The following is a 15,814-nucleotide window of genomic DNA, read 5'->3' as shown; positions in this document are numbered from 1 at the left end:
AGCATCTAGGCCCACCAGGCACTAGTGCTCACCATCTCGTCATTATCGTGGCCCCAGACGTCCTCAAGACTGCTTCTCAGTTCCCCTATGACTCCAGGGCAGCCAAAAGGTGCCCTTGAGCGCCATCAGGATAGAGGTCTTTGCATCGTGGGATTCTTGTAGTCTGCCGCATTTGTACTCCAGGGGTGCTGGGAGCCAGCTCTCTGGATCTGGCTAGCTCTGAGAGCCCTAAAGAGGCAGCTTGTGTAGACTGAAGCAAAGTGTTTTGGAGTCAAGACACCTGGGTTAGAATCTTGCTCTGTCACTTCTCAACTCTGTGACTTTGGGCAAGTTTTTAATTGCTCTGAAATTCATCTGAAATGTAAAATAGACATAATGTCAGCTACTGCAAATGATTACTATGAGGAGAAAAGCAGATGAACAGGACCAGCCCCAGTGCCCTAGTGGTTAAGTTCAGTGCACTCCACTTTGGCAGCCCAGGTTCGGATCCTGGGCACGGACCTACACCACTTGTCTGTTAGCGGCCATGCTGTAGTGGCGGCTCACATGAAAGAAAGACGAAAAGAGGAAGATTGGCAACAGAGGTTAGCTCAGGGAGGAAAAAAAAAGGAAGATGAAGAAACATATCAGATTTGACAGAATATTGCCTGGAACATAGTTTGCATTCAATAAATGGCAGATATTACTGTGGAGGAAATTCAAGTACCATGATGGGACCAGAGATCCTGCTGCATCCAGAGAGCAGCAGCCGTAATACCTGGAGCATCCAGTGAAGCCATCCCTGCTTCACATCTCGTGCATATATTCATTCCTTCATCAAACATTACCTGAGCACCTGCTCAGTGCTACACACCATATTAGGAGCAGAGGATATAGCTGGGAACAATGCCGACATGGGCCCTGCCTGCCCGTTGCTCAGAGCCCAAGTCAGCATTGTCCATGAGGACACCATAGAGAAAGGGCTTGGCTATTTTGGGAAGTGGGAGGAGGAGGAGAGGCTCAGAGAAGTTAAACAGCTTGTCCAATATTGCACAGCTAAGCTAATTTCTGCGACTCCTCTGAACATTTGTGGGTTAGCTGCCTCATCATGCTCACACCATTATAGTGCTCACTGCCAGGAACTGCAATTGTCTCAGGGACTGGGGCCCAGGATTCTCCCAGATATTCACTCAGCACCTCCCAGATGGGTCACTGTGAAATAAGCTCTCTTTCCCCCACCAGATTGTGAGCAGTTTGAAGACAAGGGACATATGTCATTCATCTTTGTATCCCCCAGAGCCTAACACAGGGTTGGGAACACAGTAAGTCTTCAATAAATATAGCATACTACATTAACAAGTGACCGGTGCTCATAGCGGTTATTGACTTGTTTAAGGTCACTTGGCTAGTAAGCAGCATGGCGTGCACAGAATCCAAGTCCTCTGACTCTGGCTTGGGCCTTTCACTCCAGCACTGAGTCAAGGAAAAACTCAGCAATCAAAAGGGGAATGACCCTGCCCAGGCCTGGGGCCCTGCTCCTCCGTCTAACTAGAGCTTGCCAAAGGAGAGAGGCAGGCTCACCCATTCTCTAGAAAACTCAACTCCTTTGCTTTCTCTTTAATTCTCTCCTTCTCTTTCCCCCTCTTTCTCTCTCTCCCTCCCTTTCTCCCTCTCTTCCCATCTCTCTGTCCCTCTCCCTCCTCCCTCTATGCACATACATATACATATACATAAGCATATACATATACGTGTGTGTATATATATATGGTGAAGCCCTAAGAAAGATTGTTGGAGACCTAGGGGAGGAGTATAAAGGGATGAAAAAATTTGAAAAGCACAAGATTCAAATGTTTCGCCCTCCCCAACCCTGTTTCCCGATCCCACTCCCCATCCCTGGAGTGTTTTCACAGAATATACTAACGCTCTATCTAAACAGCAGAGGGCGCGCTCGGATGGACCACGCATCCCAGCCCTGCCCGCATGTCTTCATCTGTGCCTTCGCTCTGCAGAGATGATGGATTTTTTACGAAGGGGTAATAAACTACCACAGCTAAAAGTCTTTCTCAAATTATTTCACCTGTGTCAAAATCACCTGTCCTGTTTCTTACAGGATTGTCAATAATATAGCTGCTCTGTAATCGGTGAATAATGGAAGGAGGTGTTTGCATGAAGCAAGGTCCCTTTTCTGTGTACAGATTCTGAAGCCTGAAGCCTAAACGGAGATGTGGGGAACCAGCTGGTACCAAGGAAAGAAAGCTGTGCTTATATCTTTAATTTTAGAAATTTGAACTGGTAGGGATCTTAATAATCATCATTTTACTGAGGATTAGAAAAGTTTGGCTGATATTACACTGCCAATCAGGGGCTCCAGTGGACGCTCACCCAGCTGCTAAATGGTGGACAGTCTACATTATATTATTTTCATTTAAAGAGTGTGAAGTTTTATTTCAGCAGACAGTGAAGTTACTAGAAGATCATCTTGATCCTGTTGAGACTTGGTTTTACATTTTGTTAGACTCAGGCTAGACTTCTTACTCCAGGATATGATCCTTATGCCTAAGACGTGGCCTTTTTGATGTTTCAACTGAACGCCCTGGGCTTTTGTGATATCTCTTCACTTGAAACAGTTGAAAGTCGCACATCTCCGAGCGCTCTATGACCTCTGGAGTCCTCGTTCAGCTCTCAGCCCCAGGCCTTACGATGTCTTATCCTGCACGTAAGCAAATTGGTGTTCAGTCAAGGCCCAAGAGATGCTCTATGCATATTTCTGATGCTCCTTTTCTGCACAGTGTCTTCTCCAGCATCCTGCCCCACAGATTCCAGCCACCTTAGAAACCCAAACTCCAATATCCGTTTCCTCTACTCAGCAAGACTTCTATGCCCTGTTCCTCTACCCAGCAGGACCCCTGTGGGGATTAAATGTGATAATGTGATAATTATGTAAAGCATCTAGCAAAATAATAGAGTAATTCCTATATAATGTGTTATTATTATTCATTCTTTTGTAAATGTTTAATCTTCAGAGAATGGCATATAATGTATAATATACAGGAAAATATTGTCCAATTATACATACCATTTTTCTGAGTTGTTTAAACTTCTTGAAAATAAAGTGGTTCAACCAGGAACAATGGAGAGTTTCATATCCATCCCACACTTAGCACGTTCCTCACTTGAACATGCTCTCACTGGTGTTATTTATAAACATGTCTACACTCTGTGCTCACTCCTCCACCCTCATCTTAGACTGTTAAGCTCCTCTGAGGGCAGAGACCAGTTTTATTCATATTTGTCCCTCTTACAGACAGTGGCACAACACACAGTAGGTTCATTCAAATATTATTACATTTTTAAAAGGAATAAAAAGGCAATTTTTCACACAGGAAAATAAAAATTGGAGTTATGCACCTACCACACCAAAGCAATCTGCTGTAAAAGTAAAGATACAATTACCCCATTACCAACTCCAGTTAATACTGAACAACCAGCTAGGAGTAGTGGAAAGACGGGGAAACAGAGACCTGGTTTCAAATCCTAACTCCCCCATATTTATTGAGTGAATGACCTTGAGTAAGTTACTTAATATTCCGAGCTTCAGTTTCCTTATCTGTAAGAAAAGCACAACAACTACCTCATGGGGTCTGTTGGGAAGATTATAAAGAACTAATATATCTAAAGGTTCTACCCCGGAGTCTCCATGTCCATTGTAGAAACTCGGTTCCCACCATTCAGCTGATTCAATCAACCCATGAATTAACTCTTGATTTTTATGTATTCCAGTAAGTTTGGCTGACATTACACATAGACCAGGGGCTATAATGGACCCTCACCTGTGATGCAGTCTATCCAACCCTCTCTGTCCTTTTGGGAAGAGTTCGTCCCCAGTTGCAGTCACGTGATTTGCACAGGAAATTCTCTAATCTTAGAGACCATACTTGATTGATCCAGAGATGGGCACCTAAGCAAGGCCAATCAGAGCCTTCCCCTCAATTTTTCAAACTAAAAGGAAGAGGCTAAACATCTCTCTGATGGTGAAAGTTGCAAGATGTGGAACTTGGGAGTTTTGACAACTATGTTTCCTTCTCACATGAAGGAAACCAGTCTGTAGAGAAAAAGAATGAACTGATGGGCAGAGAGAAGCAAGAAAGCACTAGAGAGAGGGAGACATCGAGGCATTCAGGTTCCTGGTGCTTAGCCGCATCAAAGCTCTTCTTGTGATTTGGTTACTCAAAACCTTCTTTCCTTCATGTGAGGTTCCTGTGCTATTCCAAGTCCTATGAGAAGTAAGTTCTGAGATTAGAAGCGCAAGGCATCGATTAGGGAAAATGCCTGTGAGGGAAGACGCGGAGGGAGACAGAAGAGCTAGGAGAGCAAACAAAGATGCAGGTCTAACCTTTGTGAAGAGAAGAGAGGAGGGAAGGCTGGCTGGAATAGTCTTGGACTGCAGTGCAGTTCTAAGAAAGTTCAGCAAGTCTGGTGGAGAATCCTTGAGCCAAAACCACCAGTCAGAGGAGTCCGGTGTCTCCCAGGAGCAGCCCACCATAGACTCCTGCCACATCCAGTCCCTGGCTGGGGGCAGCTTGTGTAGGGTTGCCCGATTAATATAGACCACTCAGTTAAATTTACATTTCAGATAAACAATGAATAATTTTTGATATAAACATATCCCAAATATTGCATGGGCATCCAGTACTTTTATTTACTAAATCTGGCACCCCTAAGCGTGTGAGGAGCTTGGACTCAGTGTGAACACAGTGGTGGATCTCAGAGTGCAGCAGTTGGGACCATTCGTCAATCACTCTCCCATCGTTGATCTGTGAGGCACATGCTCATGGCTGCCACCGTTCTCTAGTACCCTTCCAATAGATTCTCTTTTTCCTAAGCTAGTTTGAGTTGTGCTTTTATCACTTGCAACTCAAAGAGTTCTAACTGATTGCTACAGTTATCTATTGATGTAAAACAAACCATCCCCAATTTTGTAGTGTAAAACAAAAACTATTTTATTATGCTTGTGGATTCCATGGGTCATGAATTACGACGGATTATGGAGAGGACTGTTTTTCTCTGCTCTACCATGTCTGAGGCCTCATCTGAGATGCAAGTAGCAAACGATGACTTGAGTGGCTGGAGTACTGAGTATCTGGAGTCTTCTTCACTCCTATGTCTGGTGCCTGGGCTGGGATGACTTGAAGGCTGGGCTCAGGTGGGACTGTCAACCAGAATGCCTACGCGTGTCTTCACACGGCTTGGAATTTCTCACAACATGGCTGCCTCAGGGTAGTTGGGCTTTTTACATGATGGCTTAGGGCTCTGAGCATGATCCATCTGGTAAATAAGGCAGAAAGTGCATGGCCTATTATGACTTGGCCTCAGAAGTCGCACAGCCTTGCTTCTGCTGTAGTCCACTGGTCACATCAGCCATAAGACACCCAAATTCAAGGAGAAAGGACCTAGATCTCACCTTTTGATGTGAAAGAATTTATAGTCAGGTTTTTAAAGTGCCACGCTATCTCGTCGACCAAGCTGAGAATGTCATTTTTAAGAATTCTTCTTGCCTCTTAAATGTCTTCAAAAATCCTCCTCTGTAAGGAACTCTGGCTCTTTCACAAAGTAAGAACTCAAATGCTTACTGAGTCCATGGCATAAAATTATTTTTCAAACATCTGTTCAGACCATCCTTGGGAGAACTAACATGACCATTTACTTTTCCTGCACTGTTTCTTGACTAAATCTCTGATTAAAAATTTAAGAAATGGCATAACATAGCAGGAAGATCAGAACAAGCTTATTTTCTTTATAGACAGAGACCTCCAGCACCATCAATTATTCTCCGTCATTTGGCATAAAGCAGTGGGTAGAGGTTGCAACAGCTGTGAGGATGTGCAGCAGGAAAATGAGAACAGCCCTTTTTATCTTCAGAGATCTTGGGCAGATTAACTACCATTCTCATGATCAAGTTTCTAAAGATTTTTGACAACCTGGATATCAGCAATAAAGAAGTAGTTGACCGAGAAAAATTTCTTCACCGTATGATGTGAGCACGATTTCATAATTAAAACTAAAATAAAATACTATGGGCTCCTTTATAAGGCAGACATGGATTTAAATTCTTTTTTTTTTGGTCACTTCTATCTAGGTAGACTTGAGCAAGTCATTCCATCTCTGAGCCACACTTTCCATACTGTGCAATGCAGATAATAACTCTATCTGAGAGAGTTTTAGTATGAGGATTAAAATGATAAATATGAAATAACACAGCCAGAATGTTGCATAGTGGCTACTGGAATATAAAAAGAAATTTCGGAATAAACCATGATCAAATGCTTGTCATGTACCAGACACCACACTGGAAACTGCAGGGGACACAGCAATGATCAAAGCATAGTTTTTGTCACCAGAGCTATCAGAGTCAATTAAGAGGGTACCATATCTGCTATGAAAAAATCAGACAGTCTGAGGCTGAGTTGCAGGTAGGGTACTTCCTAGCTTCCTCTGGCTAGCCAACATGTGCCTTAGTTTCCTCATCTGTTGTAATGGGAATAATAATAACCACCCTTCCTACCTCACAGAGTTATTCTGAATATTACCTAAGATGGTAGATATTAAAGTGCTTTGTAAATGTTAAAATATTAAACATCTGGTCTTGCCTTGCTAGCCCAAGTGTGGCCCATGAACCATCAGAATTGGCATCACCTGGGAGCTTGTTAGAACTGCAGACTCTCAGTCCCCACCCCAGACCTGCTTAATTAGAATTTATAGTTTAACAAGACTCCCTGGTGACTCCTATGCATGTCGATGCTTGAAAGTGGTCTGTAAGAGTACTTCCTTCTGATGAAATAAATACAAGCAGTTTAAGATCCATTGCAAAGCAACCTATGAGCAACATGCAAAAGCATCTAATAAAAATTAAAAGACTAATTTCTAAGGATATTAATTAAAAGAAAAAAACAGAATGGGCTAGTTATGGAAGGATTCCCAGGAAGGATTCCAGGGGTTGTGGAATTTTGGACACATGCTTCCTTCTTATCACCTCAAGTCCACCCAGTGAAAAGGCTCCATTTTAAGACTGAGCCGTATAACCTCTCCTTCCTGTCTGCATAGTTGAGACTTGACCAAACAGATCATTTTAGCCACCTCAATGATCAGGGTACCTCATGGTGTACTGGGCTCACTGTGGCAACTGCCGTCAAGCCAACATGGCCACCCATGGAGTTGTTCAGGGCAATGTGCTGTGTAGGTGTCTAGCTCTCACCGTGCCTCGTTCACTGCTCATTATAACCTTATCCATTGTTCTCTGTTGTCTGTGTTCAAGTCTGTCTCCTCGACAGCTCTGTGAGCTCCTTGAAGTCAAGGATAATGTCTCTGTCTTCTCTGTAATCCCAGCTCTCAGTGCAGTGCCACCGCAAAACTGATGGGAAGCTTGAGCTGGAGGCTAAAGGAAAGGTCCCCATTCTGGTGGGATCCAGCGTGGACACCTTTCTCTTCTCCTTACGCAGTTCCAATTCTTCTGGTCCCCTTCTGTGTACTCCTTTCAAAAAGTTCTCATTCTTTACCTGTCAAAGGCTCTGAATTCATTTTAAACATAGACTTTTTATGAACGTATTTCTATCAATCCTTCTCTATCCTTAAGTACCCTCTGAAAAGATCTGGCTTCATATATTTTTTCAGTCAGCGTTCAATCAAGAAAAAATTAAACCACTCTAGATATTTCAGTAAGAAAGAGTCTAAACGTACAGTTTTAGATTACAAAATTGCTGGAGGATTAGAGCAGCGCAAAGGAGGAAGGTGATGTTACTTGGATTTGGAGCTGCAAGAATCACTAACGCTGCTAACGACTAATGATGCTGAGCATCTTTTCCTGTGCTTGTCATTTGTACATCTTTGAACAAATGTCTATTCAAATCCTTTGGCCATTTTTGAACTGGGATATTTGCCTTTATGTTTTTGAGTTGTAAGTGTTCCCCGTATATTCTGGATTCTGGATATAGGTTTATATCTCATCCATGATTGACAAATATATTCTTCCATTCTGTTGGTTGTCTTTTCGCTTTCTTGACACTGTCCTTTGAAGCACAAAAATTTTTAACACTGATAAAATCCCCTTTATCAGTTTTTGTCTTTTTCTTTTTTTGCTTGGGTTTTGGTGTCATATCAAAAAATCATTGCCTAGGGGCTGGCCCCATGGCCGAGTGGTTGAGTTCACGCGCTCCGCTGCAGGCGGCCCAGTGTTTCCTTGGTTTGTATCCTGGGCGCGGACATGGCGCTGCTCATCGGACCACGCTGAGGCAGCGTCCCGCGTGCCACAACTGGAGGGACCCACAATGAAGAATGTGCAACTATGTACCGGGGGGCTTTGGGGAGAAAAAGGGAAAAAATAAAATCTTAAAAAAAAAAAAAATCATTGCCTAATCCAAGAGCATAAAGATTTAAGCCTCTATTTTCTTCCAAGACTTTTATAGTATACAGATCTTACATTTAGATCTTTGACCCACTTTAAGTGAATTTTTGTATATGTTATGAGGTAGAGAAGGTGTTCCTCTTCATTATTTTCATGTGGATATCTAGTTATTCCAGCACTATTTGTTGAAAAGACTATTTTTCTCCCATTGAATTTCTTGGCACGCTTGTCAAAATCAATTTATCACAAATGTAACAGTTAATTTCTGGATTCTTAATTCTATTTCATTAATCTATACGTCTATTCTCATGCCAGTACCTCATTATCTTGATTACTGTAGTGCGCAAGAAATGTTTTGAAGTCAAGAAGTGTGTGTCTTCCAATTTTGTTCTTCTTTTTCAAGATTGTTTGGGCTATTTGGAATTCCTTATAATTCCATATGAATTTTAGGATAGGCTTGTCCATTTCTTCCAAAAAAGAAATGACAGTTGGGGTTTGGATAGTTATTACATTGAATCTGTAGATCAGTTTGTGGAGTATGATCATTTTAACAATATTAAGTTTTCCAACCCATGAACACAAGATGTTTTCCCATTTATTTATGTGTTTTAAATTTTATTTCAACAATGATTTGTAACTTTGGTCAAGTTTGCACTTCTTTCATTAAATTTATTCTAAAAGTGGAAGTTTAGGTTATGGATTAGAGATTTTTCCCTTTTTGAAAAAAAATAGACATTTACAGCTACAAGATTCCCTCTAAGCATTGCTTTAGTGTATCCCATGAGTCTTGGTATGTTGTGTTTTCATTTTCACTCACTTCAAAGTGTTTTATAATTTTCCTTGTGATTTTTTTCTTTGATCCACTGGTTATTTGGGAGTGTATTGTTTAATTTCCACATATTTATAAATTTTTATCATCTGGATGCTCCCCAATCACCTCAAATTTATCAATCAAAATTAAGGTAACTTTGTTTCCTTTCTCTCCCTCACCTTGCTTCTCATTCTATATTCCTTAATTTCTTAATGTATATTACTATTTACCCATTTCCCAAGACAGAACCATGGAGTCATCCCATACCATTTACTTCTCTTTTATGGCTATAACCAATAAGCAAATCAGCTAGTCTTATTGCTTCTCCATCCTCCCTAAAAATTTTGGCATACATCTTGTTCTCTGTCTTCATCTACACCAATGCTATTCTAGACGAGATCCTTTCATCATCTTTCTTCTTGACTATTACAACTATCACCTCTTAGCCTCTAGTCTTCAACACTTTGCCTTACCCTCCACATTGCCAACAAAATATTCTTACACTCAAATTTGATCAGATCATTTTCCTGTTCAAAACATCATTACTAGAATAATCTCTATATTCCTTTGTGTGATATGCAGACTTAAAGATATGGCCATTAATGAGCTTCATCTCCCACCATTCCCCCTACACCATCACATCTTACTCTATCCATCCAGAACATGCATAAACTATTGAACGTGTCTTGCGTCTTTCCATGACCTTAAATGATGTCACCTCTCCCAGAGATCACCTCCCAAACTTGGCATTCTTCCAGCTGGCATCTTTCAAGTTTCAGTTCAAAATCTGTCTCCGCTGGAAGGCAGTCCTTGTTACCCCAGGCAAAACTTAGATGCTTCTCCTATGCTCACAATATACTGTATCTACATGTCCAGTAAAGTAGTTATTTTATTGTGCTCATTGTGATGTTTGTGCTCCAATTGGAAAATAGTTTCTTGAAGGCAGGGCATATATTTAATTTATCTCTGTATTTTCAGTGCCAGAGTAAATCCTAGCCCAAAACAGGTATTCAGTGATTGAGTCTCCCATTGTTCAGTCTCCCATTGTACCCTACCACATACTGTATGTTGGCATTACATTTCTCTCACCACCAATGACTCTGGATGTTACTGATTTAACTACTTCATCCCAAGTACTTTACAGGCAAATTAACAAATGAGAGCACAGAGACTGAAACCTATTCCAGCACTGCCATTGAATAATGTTATACACGCCGTAAAACCCTCTTTGTCTAATTCCAATTCCATAAATTAGGGGTGAAGTCTCCTATTTACTTCCTGTGATAGTTAATTTTATGTCTCAACTTGGCTAGGCCATGGTGCCCAGATATCTGGTCAACATCTTCTGGACGTTTCTGTGAGACTGTTTTTGGGATGAGATTAATATTTAAATCATCAGAGTTTGAGTAAAGTAGATTGTCCTCCATGACATGGATGGGCCTAGCCCAATCAGTTGAAGGCCTTAATGGAACAAAAACTGACCTCCCCTGAGGAAGGAATGTTGCCAGCAGATGGCCTTTGGACTTGAACTGAAACACTGACTCTTCTCTGGGTCTCCAGCCTGCTGTTCTACTCTGCAGATTTTGAACTTATCAGCCTCTATAACTATATGAGCCAGTTCTTTACAATAGAACTCTCTCTATACACATCTTCTTGGCTCTGTTTTTCTGGAGAACCCTGACTAATACATAAGACTCTTTTCCATTGGCATATGCATTAGCTCTTTCATGCTACTAAGAGGTCATAGATTATGTTAAGGGAAGACTGCAGAAAACAGGATAGGATTCTCTACAAGCAGAGCAATTTATTATATTCTTGCTGGCAAGATGGCGGGTATGGAATATCTGGTGGTAGATGATGATGATGATGATGATGATTGCAGCTAACATTTATTGAGGGCTTACTCTTTGACAGGCATTGTGCGGTTTTACATGTTATCAATTTGTATAGTGCTTTGGAGAGTGTCACTTCCTAGTGACAACTTTCCAAAAATTGCCTTCAGCTGGAAAGAGCTGCCTCATCCCAGGTCACACTGCCTTCGAGGAGGGGAGAGCTTCCTTCCACTAATGGGTCAGTGCAGGAGACCCCAGATCCCTCCCTGCATTTCAAGACAACTCTGAAGGGCCATCCCAGCTTCAAACCGTCCTGTAGGATTGGCTGAAGCCTTTAAGACTGCATTGCAGCCTAGCTTCTCCCTCTGCCCACTCCTGCTTCGTTCCCTCCCCTCCACAGGTGTTAATCCCAAAAGCACCCTGTAATAAACTTCTTGCATGCTAATCTCCATCACAGAATCTGCTTCGCAAAAAACCCAACCTGCAACAATCCTGTTGTGAGGATCCAATGAAATCGTCCACATAAAGTGTTTTACCCAAGGGCTGACAGCAAGTATTCAAGCAATGGGATTAACTGTTATTAGTAACCATCTAAAAAGGTAGGTCCTATTGTTGTCCCCATTTTACAGATGAAGAAATTAAACTTTAGAGAGGTTAAGTAACTCACCCAAGATCATAGCAACATGCAAGATGGATTTCAAATCCAGGTATGACTGACTCCAAACTGTGCTCATCCTTATTAGGCTTCCTATCTTCTTCAAATATCATTCCGGAGAATTTCTTCAAATGCCTTATCTGGAGGAAGGTACATGACAGAGAGAGATTGGGTTGTGGAGCAAAGTTCAGGACCAGCCTGGGTTGGTAGTGAACTGCGATCAAGTGCCAGCTATGCCCAAGATGGGAAAGAGAAAATGGGATACAACTAGAGGGGACAGGAAAAACCAGAAACATGAAAGTCCTGGGAGAAAACCAAGACCATCCCAGGAGGAAGATTGCAGAGCGCCAGAGGCAAATGTGAGGGAATAGATGAGAAGGTTCAGAAAATGTTCTCTGTGAAGACTTGGAACACACCTTTATGGAAGCACCTGAAAAAGTCAAATATCCCTGACGCCCACTGTAAAAAGAAACACCCAAACCAGGAATCAAATTCAGTTTCCCACATAATATTTATTGGGCACCTGCCTACGTGATCCCTGTCTTCAAGGAGCTCACAGTGCAGTTACTAGGAGTGCAAGTGGAAATGGAAAGGATGCAGGCACATGTACTGAGCAACTAAATATTACACAATGCAACTGAGTATTGAGTTAGTCCAAAGACTGAGCTGCCACAGAAGGTGTGGTTAAGTCTGCCCGGGAGGACCCTGGAAGGCTTTACAGAGGAGGTGACACATGAACAGGGCCTTGAGGCATAACCGGGCTGTCTGCAGTCAAGGAGAATTTTAAGATTATTTTCTAAGGGGAAGAAAGGACACTCGCTATTATTTTCTTTTCTCCAGGTGTGGAGCACTCCATGAGGAATAATCGCCGCATTGTCTTGTAATAGATCATGAGCACTTGGTGTTTTCCATATTTCAACAACTGGGGGAAAATCCTCCGGGAGATTCACTGTAAATCCAAGCACGTTGCCCTTTGAAAGGCTTGTCATGGGGCAAAAGAAACAGTCCTTTGAATTCGCCTGTCATAAAACCCCAGCAGGAGCAACATGTGCACGGAGAAAGCAGCCTGGCTTCCACAGGGCTACACGGAGGAAACAGATGTTCTGCTGTATTCTGAGAGATTGGTGACCGTTCCTGAGAGACTGCTGGATCATTTCTGAGCCATGTCCCCCCAAGACTTAAAGGAGAGACCCATCTGTAAGCCTTAGTAGCGGCATTTGTGTCTGGACCACAGGAATTCTATCCTCAGGCTCTGACACTGGGGCATTTGAAACCTAACCGAGAAGGTAGCTCCATGCTGACAGCACACTTACCAGCCAGACGCTTTGAAGCCAGAGGACCTAACTGAGCTGCTTCAGAAGGAAGAGTTTTCCACTCCCAGTACTGCCTAACAGACGGCAGGTTTGTACTTGGGAAACACTGGCTGCCAGGATGAAGTAGCGTCTTTTAGCAGTTCTTATCTCATTATTTTAAATGAGCATTGAAGTGACGCATCAATGCGTCTTAGAAAGACCTGGCAACTCCTGGTGGCAACGCTCCTGGTCCTGATCATTGGGCGGGGAAGTTTCAGGGAATTAAAGGAATGGAAATGGTACTTTCAGCCCATGCTTTTTAATAACTAGCTCTGGTTAAGTGGTCTTTGACATGTCCTTCGGTTATTCATACAAACTTGGTGTGGAGAGTGGGTTCCTCCAGACCCTCATGCTTTTTTGTACAGAAGCGGCGGATGGTCAGCAGAGGGGCTCCTCCCTTGCCATTCAGATCAGGGCCCTCTGAGACCCAGAGATCAGGGCAGTTTGGGCCCTGGCTGCCTAGAACTCTGAGGGAAAAGGCTGAACAGCCAGACAGCCTCACCTGTCACTCTGAGGCTTATCCATCAGACGTTAAACTCTGGATATGGACCTCCAGTGACAGAAATCCCCCTCCCCCTTTGAGTCTTTCTTTCACATGCAGTGGTTCTGCCCACTAGAATCATCTGGAGAGATTTTTAAAAATGCCATTGTCAAGGGCCCCACCCCAGAGATTCAAATTTAATTGGTCTGGGGTGGGGCCTGGAAAACCCTCTATTTTTTAAAAACTCCCAGATATGTCTAATGGGCAGCCAATGCTGAGAATCATTGCCCTGGAATCTCACACCTCTGCATAAAGCATAAGCTTTTTATCCAGCTTTATGCCAGAACAAAAGTTTACGTGAATTGTTGATAATACCACCAACAAAAATATATTAATAATAATAGCTTAAAGTGTACTGGCTAACAATTTAAAGTTTACCATCCTCAAAATGACCTTAGGCTCAGTGAGGTAAAGTAACCCAGCAGGAGGAAACTCGTCGGATGCAGCACAGCTTTGTCCAAAACACCCAGGTTTGCTAATTATTTGAGCTCAGCCTCCCTTGCTGTTTCACCCTGCCTCCTAAATTACCACGCCTGTTTTCAGTTACCAGACTATTTGAGGTGGCTGAGACATTTACAGCTGTCCCTCCACCACCCAACTGAATTGGAACATTGAGGTAATTATTTGAGTAATTCAGGCAATGCAGTTTATTTTTTCTGAATTACCTGGGTAATTATCTCAAGCCTAATAAGATGGACAAAAGCCAGAGCCACATTCTGATAGTTTTATTGCCCCCCCTCAACCAGGCATTCTTATTTAAAAGGTCCTGATTGGAAGAAATAAGCCATTGACAACAGTCTGTGTCTTCCTCACTGGCTGCAGGATACCCCATTAATCATTTGGGGAAGACAGTGGTTTGTAATCATTCAGGGCTCCTGTGGCTGTTGACAGCTCCTCCAGGCTGAGGACTGCAGCAGTCCTGGATTCCTGATGCATTCTCTATGTCTCTGAGAGTCTGTCACCTCAGCTGAAGAGGTGACAAAGAGGAAGGCTTCTGGGTATTGGATTTTTGTTTCTGCTTTTCTTTTTGTGCTTTCCCACATTTCTTTCTTCAACGAGATAACCAAACATTTTGCACTACTTCCTATTTCCCTAGGCTGGACTTGGTCTCATCTGTAAAATGGAGCACCTTATCCATGTGGCAAGGCCTTGCTTTTCACATGAAGGCTCATGGCCAGAAACTGGAGAACCTATGTCAACTAAAGGGACAGGAACTCCCTGCTTCTGCTGCTGTCACTATTTGCCCTGTTAAAATGACAAGTGTCATAGAGGAAGATGTGTCCACCCTATTTCCTAAGGAGCATTCCTCCTGCCGGGCACGTGGTCATCTCTCTGGAGCCTCCTTTCATCAGTCATCCCCACCATTCCCTCTTCAAGGTTTGCTCTGTCTACTGGCTCCTTCCGTTCTGCTTATAGATAGTATGAAGTGTTCTCATCCTTCTAAGTAGAAAGCGAGGAAAGAAATGAGATTGGGCCGGAGCAGGCCATGGCCAGAAGTTGATGGAGTGACAATATTCAGAGATGGGAAGAAGAATATAAAAGCCAGAAAATGGAGCCAGGTCAGAGACAACTCAGATCAATGCAGGAATATGGAAGCCAATGGGAATGAGAGTTCCACAGAAACATGATGTAAGGGAAAACCAGGGGTTTGGAACTGAATCCTGGCCCCTTTACTTTCTGGCAGTGTGATAATCTTTCAAACAGTGATACTATTAAAACCCACCATCTAAGGTGTTCTGAGATTCAAATGATTTATTGCATGTAAAATTACTCAGAGAAATTTTATACTAATTAGTTATTACTATTATTATTGCATAAAGGGAAGGGCTAGCTAACAATGTTAAATGTGTCTCTGGAATCAAAGTGGAAGAGGTAGTGGTGGTCTTCTAGTCTGGTCCTTTAAACTTTTTAGACCTCTTCCCATGATAAGAAAAACATTTTACATAGTGATCAAAGTTACCTATATATATATATACATATATATACATACGGTGGGTTGGATAGTGTTCCCCAAAAATATGTCTACCCTGAACCTTAGAATGTGACCTTATTTGGAAATTGGGTCTTTGCAGATATAATTTAGGTCAGGATTGATATGAGATCCTATCGGATTATGGTAGGCCCTAAATCCGATGGGAACATCCTTGTAAGAGACAGAAAAAGACACACAGAGAAGGCGATGTGAAGATGGAAGCAGAGAGTCATGCTATACTCCTACAAGCTAAGCAACACCAGGAGCCACCAGA

This window comes from Equus przewalskii, chromosome 6, assembly GCF_037783145.1.
Source record: "Equus przewalskii isolate Varuska chromosome 6, EquPr2, whole genome shotgun sequence".
NCBI classification, from domain to species: Eukaryota; Metazoa; Chordata; class Mammalia; order Perissodactyla; family Equidae; genus Equus; species Equus przewalskii.
This window is presented reverse-complemented; position numbering follows the sequence as displayed.